At 38.9% G+C, this 6,906-nt stretch overlaps 1 long non-coding RNA gene across 1 annotated transcript; it reads right to left on the bottom strand.

The window, feature by feature from the left end:
* Window positions 1–499: 499 nt before the first annotated feature.
* LOC124657959 lies at window positions 500–3,756 on the bottom strand. The gene is made up of 2 exons (XR_006988954.1): window positions 2,812–3,756; window positions 500–830 (listed from the first exon to the last, which is right to left on the bottom strand). It is a non-coding gene; the product is annotated as an uncharacterized LOC124657959 (long non-coding RNA).
* Between the last annotated feature and the right edge of the window lie 3,150 nt (window positions 3,757–6,906).

The following is a 6,906-nucleotide window of genomic DNA, read 5'->3' on the forward strand; positions in this document are numbered from 1 at the left end:
TTGTGTAACAGAGGTAGTGGTTATTAATCTTGGAGGCACAAGCTATAACCAGTAAAGGAAATGGGAAAATGTCCCTAACGTCACTTGGGATACTGGTCCAATTTTCATACCAGATCCATATAAGAAATAGAATTTGAGATCAAACATCACAATTAAGCGTCGCCTAAAAAGATAATGAAATCTCCTGAGTGGAATGATATAAAATTCTTCATCTTGTATCACCAAACTCCTTCCGTTTAACAGACGATCAACCAGATTCAGAGGACAAACGTAGATGATAGAACACTCATGGACGCAACAACTTCATAACTCCCATGCTCTTGAAGCGCATGTTTCAGACAAGTTTAAATGGTACAACTTTTCTGGCATATTTTTTGGCCTGTGTTTTCGGCTTGTGACGTACACATATGGAATATCAACATGAAGCACCGAATGCTACCACACTCATGGATTGAGGATGGTGATATGGTCCACCCTTTGAAGCATGTGGTATGGTGAAGGACCAAGCAACATATCCACTATTTAACAAATGTTAATAAGCCGACCTTCTAAAAATTACTGCTCTTATACTTCGCTACAAACAAGAATACATGGAAAGCTCATCTGCTTCATTTACCATAACTGAGTCAAACAATCATGAACTTCGGCACGATGCTCTTAATACATTCCCTAAAGATCAATTACTGAATGATTTGAAGTTATGAAACATCATGCTGGTCCTCGCCTCCTCCAGCGGAGACTCGTTGACAGCACCGCCTCCGGATCAGGCCGGAGTGCCCGACTGCTGCCATCGTCCTTGATGATGAGCCCAAGGTAAACCAAGCACAGTGCTGTGCACAATAAGGGTGTCAGGTGGGATCCCACTTTTATCCCACTTGTAGTATAATTTGATTTTTTTAGTACAAATTTTGACATCAAAATTTGAACTACATAGTACAAAATGACATCCCATGGGGATCCCACCTTGACACGCTGCACAACAACCCTTTCATTTGTCCGTAGCAGTCATCAATTCCAACCCAAGATTATTTACTCTAAATTTGTCATGCATGGTACAATCGAAGCAACCACATGAATGGCCCAAGATTGATTACTACTTCAAAATCCACACCTAGTTCTGCCCCCTCTCCCTCCCAACACTATATCATTACACTCTTTGCCTGGTCACCTATCACCCATTGAATTGAAGCTAGCTAGCTCTATATAATAACAGAACATGCCACAATATTTGGCCTTCATAATCGAAGTCTCGAGCGCTCTCGACCACAGTATTTGAAATAGCCTCCCTCATCTCTGGTTTACGAACTGTAGCATGTGTTTTTCTTCAAACACATCATTATCCTGCGCTAATTTCATATTTGTGATAGAAACAATACAAAAAATACACTGTAGGGGAGAGATAAATGGCTAGCAAAAAGAAATGGACAAAACAATAGCTAAAGCCACATGATTGGTAAGACGCTACCATATTTATCTTAAAATCCGTCTACTCATAATCAATGTACTAAACACTCTGTGATGCTTAGTTGTAGTGCCGTGGTATCCTCTAACACTATCAGCCATTATATTATGAGAAGGGGCTTCGCCAACGTTTTAAATAGCCAACAAATGTTTTGAAAGCTGAAATGAAACTAATGAATTATATAGATTGAGTAAAAGTTTAGGCAAATGCCGATACACCAGTCTGGAGTGTGATTACAAGCCAGTTCGAGGGGCTTAAGATGGGACATGCCACTGGTTGTAAATACTGAATACTTTTGACAAACGGCTTCGCTACAATAATCTTCAGAAGAATACAGGTACAATATATTATACCTAATGGATAAAACACGCCTCTTGCAAATAATACCAACAAAACTGAAAAGGAACAAAACAAATGAAATAGCGTTTTAAGGAATATCAGGGATCTGTGGCATTTCCATAATATGTGAAGTTACAGGTTATGTTTTACTCATTTCATAGGCTCATTGTTATTTTTGTTTTGACTATGCGACATCCTAACATTTTGGCCATTGAACTGTAGCTCTTTGGCAGTAACGGATGTTGAAGCTTTAGCCACACAATCTCCTCGCTTATCAATGGTGAATAAATCACCAAATGAGACATTTGTTGACTCTGGGCGTGTCTCTGAAACTACTTACTTGCTCCATTAGCTTTCTACAAAACTGGAGATGACCACTAAAGCATTGAAACAAGAAAGGACTAAAAGAATTTTATATATAAGAGTGGAGAAACAGATCATAGACCTTCTTTTCCATAGGTTTTCCAAAAAGTTCTCAATAACTAAGGTATTGATTTTATTTCTAAACATGCACACTAATTTTTAAATGCTAGGAAATGCAGCAGTTCTGTAATGGGGTGTTGACATCAATCTCATAATCAAAACACTAAGTTGCATACACAGAAGCACTGGAAAAAGATCAATGAGTATAGGACTACATAACACACTGAAGCACCGGAAAATGCCGTATGTCGATAGAAGGAAGAAAGCTATACCATGGCAGTCCAATGACACGCTCATGCATCTGCAAAACCCAGTTCAGTGGCTGGAGTGTAGCTTTGACTTCTTCGATTAGTAAATTTAGAGTTGAGAGGTAACTGGAATGCAAGACGTAAGATGCATTCTAATATAGGTGCAAGAAACGAAGGAACATGCCGGTCAATCTTCTCTCTTGGTAAGGCCATATCGGCGAATGTGAGGTGCAAGACAGAATGCGAGAAGCAGAAAAGGTGAACTCCAAGTTGATGGAATTTACATCGGTAGAAGGCCGGTAAGGAGTATCCAAACCAAAGCAAGATAATGGAGTTTACCTTCAGAATTGGGGCGATGTATTTCATCAATGTGTTTCACCGGTAACGCAGCAGGTTCCTGTAGGATAGTTTGATGAGCAAATCGAGTACACCGCAACAGGAGCAAGGGAATGTACACGTCATGTATCCAGATGTTGTCAGGACCATCCAATGCAAATACTTCTTCCCAAAATATATTAGACGAGTAATCTCCATGGTACCATTCTTTGTTGTACTGAAATCGTACTTCGAATAAACAAGCAGATATACTAAGAGTAATATATTTAAATACATTTCCATCGGTGAAAAGAGAAGGCAGTGTGAAAAGGGACTCGACATCAACATAAGCAAGGAAAAGCAGGCCTCAATTTCTAACTAAGATATTTCAAGTTTTAAACAATAAATTGCACCAACATAAACAACGAAAAAGGAGATCAAACCTTTATACAAAACTAAGTATCGTTTTTACCATGAACGGAAACAAGGAGAGAGGAACCACCATCAGTTCTGACCAGGACCAAAAGAGTAAAAAGTACAAGGCACACTTTGTACACAACCTGCTTGCCACAGTTGGACATTGCAGATGCCTGCCACTAAAAAGGAGATAGTACAATGTCTGAACTTTGTGAAAAGCCAGGTCAAAGAGAGGACTACAAATTTAAGGGTTCTCTGAATGCAAACCTTTCCCAGTGCAAGAAGCCAAGGCCATACAAGCAATGATTCTCGAGTGAAGAAGAAGAAGAAAAGGCAGACGCCTAACCGTTATGAGCGAGCAGTTGGTCCACGTTGGTCTAGAATGCGGGATATTATCTTAGTGGTAGGCTTACAGATCTTCAGGATATATATTATAGACGTGTGCCAATTAGTATAAATGTAATTAGGTAAATTTTTAATAAAAAGGAAATTGGGTAAGTTCATTTGATATCTCCCAGGCAAAGATTCAGTGGTAAAGATGGTCTGCATGCCATAGCTTAAGCCTCATTATATCATTTCGAAATTCCTTGTAATCTGTATTGAACCCCGCAAACTATCCTGAACCAATGCAACAAAATTTTAGTTTTGACCTAAAAAATAAATCAACATGAAACTTCTAAAAATGAACACCCCGGAAAACAAGAAACCAAACACCATTTTCTGGGAATCAAGTTCAGCAAGCCAAATGCGCAGTAACCAAATATCATTCCTTGTAATCCCTGCTCGTCTGCCATAGCTCCATTCCAGACGGTCATGGATGACTCCGGTGGAGACTTGCCAGGCAGCACTTATGAGGAGAAACACTGGAATAGATGCATGCGCTCAAATGATTCGCGAGTCAGTAAACTTATCTCGAGATTTCGCAGATCCGGTGCTCCAACTTCCACGAGCACAACAATCAACAAGTGCCTTGAAAACCAAAGCAGAAGATTATTATGCCCATGGGCCGGTCTGCAAACTATTATCATATCACTAACTAATTAATGTGCTATTGTTTTAGTAGATTTATGAAAGGAAAATACTGACAGGCCTGGCTGCCATTACCTAGTGAATTTACTGGTATGTTAGGTATTATATTTCTATACTGAAAGAGCTTCATAAAGTAAATTCGATATTGTAAAGAAGGCAAATAAATATCTCTCTCATGCAGTAATTAATTTGTTCTCACTCATGCAGTCGAAAGATGAACTCACGTGATCGATGTCATGATTTGTATATACTTAGAAATACATGATCGAGAAAGCTAGAAGAATTATGGTCCACCACTCGGTGAGACCGTGCTGATCTAGCATATAATAATCAACAATTAATACATTAAGAAAGAAATCTAAATAACTGCAACTACAGGACAATATGAAGCATGTCAATAACTATATAACAAATTGCAGTAAGTAAAAGCCATGATAAGAACTAATAATAACCACAAAAAAGAAAAACCAGACAAGATATATAGATCTTGAACGATTTTATTCAATGAAAAAATATCTAAATGCGGCAGAATATATCAAAGTTCTCCGCCATCACACAAAAATAACCAGCTGAGAACCTCCGTCCTCTGAATGTTCATGGCACCATCGGCGGTGAGCTCATATCTTCAACCAAAGCAAGGAAACTCATACATATAGATGATATATCAGAAAACCACATGAGCACCACAAATAAGGAATCTTACCCACGAATTAGCTTCTTCATGATGCATCCTTCAAAAGAAGTCCAAGCGGACCACCACCGGGGGAGTCATGAGCGAAGATGAACCTACTCCTGGTGATTAAAGAGTAGAATGTCATAACTGATGCGAGAAAGAAAAAGGCAGTCTCTGCAAGGCCAAATACAGCTCAGTCACCAATAATTCAGAAGTTGCATAATATTGCACTACTACCAGGCTCACTTTTAATCAGAAAACAAGAAGCAACGCTAAGCCCTGCATGATAGAAATTACGTTAGGGGTAAAGGATAGGAAGGAGGAGCTCACAGAAGGAGGTGCAGCCAGAAGCATAGCAACATCTCAATGCTGGCCGCCAGAGACCCTCTTCACAACCTGTGTAAACCTATTCATGCAAGCAAAGCAAATGTGGCAATAAATATATTCTGCCGAGTGTTGACAATGTAAGAGTCAAAGCGACAGCACCTTGATTATCCAAGGGTATTCCTAGTGGCAAACCGGACAGAGAGAGGGAGAAATTACTGGAATAACAGAGACAATCTCTGGCTGTTTATCTCCTTACGGTTTCCCAACCAAATCTGCTGCTAGCTGCAAGGAGAACGTAAATAATCAAGAACACACCAGACATTAGAGCATGGGAAGAAAAGCAACATACCAGCGCAAAAACACAATGCATCTTCCGAAACTCGGGGAACAGGGAAGGACAATCTATGAAATAATTAGTAGGATCTGTCTATTCTACGAACAAGTAATAAACCAATTCCAACTCTTACTCGGGGAACATAATGTTCATGGCTAGGACCTATTCATTTAGATTAGTTTCTTCCATATTCCTGTTGACCCACCAGTGAGCTCCTTAATTTAAGTTTGCCTGAATCGAATTAATCTCAATAGGCAAGCAACTCTTTCTACAGAAGCTCCATACTCCTTTTTAGTACCTACATTTGTATCGACAACCAGCAATGGTACGCCATCTTACAGATCTCATTTACCATATAAAACCCACGAATCAAATATACCACATCTTACTGCTATTAGAAAGGTCTTCACTAACAGAAGGAAAGGAACACTAAAAGATGGACAACAAGCAAAGTGCACATCTGAAAAATAAAACGACAGTACCTCAACATTTCCTACGCACTCTTCCAGAAAATCAGAAGCATCTCAAACAACAATTGAGAAAGGAAAACTGTATGCTAAAATAGAATCCCATAAATCTAGAGTTTTAAAGGAATTATACAACAAAAAATACATTCTATTGCTAAGAATTTTATTGACCTTGTAAAAAAATTTGCGCGTAAGCTAGAAATCATACTGGCAAGGAGATCCAACAATTCTATAGCCTAAACAGTGATATGTATGCCCAGACCATTAACATAGATGGAACAACAGAATAAGTAGCCTTTTAAATAGTAGAATCTCTATATGTTGGTGGGCACAGTTATAGGAGAAGATACAAATCTAATAGAAAAACAAACGAATAAGAAAAGATTCATCTGAATGGGGTATGAGTGAAATATGTTACTTATTAGTAAAATTATAGCTTGACTAATTAAGCATGCAGAGAAAAATCACGAGAAGATGAGGGGCAACAACATAGGCTGGGATCAGTGTTTATTCATAGCAAGCAGGCGAATTGCCACAATTCAAAGAATTCATGGTCCTACTCCCCGTCTCATACCATCGCAAACATAAGTTAAGTTATGAACAGCTCCCACAACCTAAAAAAATTAGTTTCAGCTTTTACAAATAAAAATGGTAAGCAGGACGTAAAACATGCTTAGAATAAAAAGGTTCAGCTGTGCCAAAGAAAAAAAAACTAAGAAGCATGCTCCTTTGTACCAGCCTGCCGAAAAGTCCATAAGAGAATTAGGGAAGCTAACACCAAATGGCACATAAAACTCCACCAAGTCAAGCAAGCATATAAGTAACTTTGGCAGCCATGGTCGTATGCACAAAACATTGGTCCTTCTCTGCTC

Source organism: Lolium rigidum, chromosome 5 (assembly GCF_022539505.1).
Source record: "Lolium rigidum isolate FL_2022 chromosome 5, APGP_CSIRO_Lrig_0.1, whole genome shotgun sequence".
Lineage (NCBI taxonomy): Eukaryota > Viridiplantae > Streptophyta > Magnoliopsida > Poales > Poaceae > Lolium > Lolium rigidum.